Below are 1462 nucleotides of genomic sequence, written 5' to 3'. Positions count from 1 at the left end.
GATAGTATCCTAACATCTTTAGTGTATATATAATATATAGTACATATTAAGTATGTATATATACTAAATATATATATATTTATATATTTTTAATATATTTATATATATATTTTAGTTTTTAGTTTTTTAAAATTTTTAGTTTAAAACCAAGTCACAGGTCCTTCCTGAATTCAAAGAGAGAAAATAAACTCATTAGGATTTGCACCTTAGGGTTTCCATTAATTCATTAGGACTCACACCTTAGGGTATGTCCACCTAGATATTAAATATGAAATAATATATTTCTATCATATTTTATTGTACTAATTAAGAATTCAGCACTTTAGATGGTGATCTTTAAAAATCTCTTTCTCCTTCCTAAAATCTCAGTGTCGAAAGACAATTCAACATGTGTCTCCCACATCTCTGCATATCTTCTGAGCAAGAGGCATTTGTTCTGTTTGCACAGATGTTTGTACAGCTAATGTCTCCCTCCAGGGCAGATGCCAGATTGCTTCCTGACCAGGGTGATGAGATAATTTTTCCTTCCTGGAAAACATTAGACAGGTTTGCTAGCATCCACCCTGTAAGACTGAGGGTTTCCTATACTCAGGGTTCCTCAGCTTGTGCAGCATCCATGTGACCTCATCGCCCTGATGGGACTAGGGAAGCAGTGGGAATCAATTTGGACATGAAGCTCATATTGCCTGCTATTCCATGGATACTAAAGTCCTTTGTCTCTGATCCAGGGGTCTTGTGTCTTTTTCCAGCCTCTATGAAGCTGGGGGGCAGGCTAATGTATCAGCTTGTAAGCAGGGCAAAATATCAGACACTTCATAATTCTTGACATTCATTTTTTTTACATAATTTAAGATATTAGGGTAAGGTTATTTCTCAGATTCTATTCTTTCTTACTTTTAAAAACATTTCATAATTCTTTTATTTTTTTTAGTAATCTCTACACCCAATGTGGGGCTCAAAATCACAATCCCAAGATCAAAATCACATGTTCTACCACCTGAGACAAACAGGAGCCCCTAAGATTCTTTTTATCTTTAATCTTTGATATTCTGATACTCTAATTGACTCTGTTGTTTCCATCATTATCATAGATGAGCTCAACCAGTTTTGTATTTGATGTCCTTAATGGGGTGTTTAAATACTTCACAATAGTCTAAAGATAGTCAAGATTATTTAAAACCATTTTTTAACTAATAAAGAAATCACATTTATTTTAATTTACTGGTACTGCTGATGTAATGCATTCACCATTTGGGAAACAAGTCTGCTAGGATACTGTTTGACTGGGAATCAGGTACTTTTCCCTTAGATCATGTGTTTGTTTTAGTTTTCTGTTTATGACAGTGTTGCCATCTTGCCAAAACAAAATTCTATCCTTTGTGCTTCTTTAAGTCATGTTTCAATAGAAGTCACTGAAATATGTCATCCTGTATTTTATTAATTTTAGAGAGAGAGAGAGAGA

Source organism: Suricata suricatta, chromosome 5 (assembly GCF_006229205.1).
Source record: "Suricata suricatta isolate VVHF042 chromosome 5, meerkat_22Aug2017_6uvM2_HiC, whole genome shotgun sequence".
Lineage (NCBI taxonomy): Eukaryota > Metazoa > Chordata > Mammalia > Carnivora > Herpestidae > Suricata > Suricata suricatta.
This window is presented reverse-complemented; position numbering follows the sequence as displayed.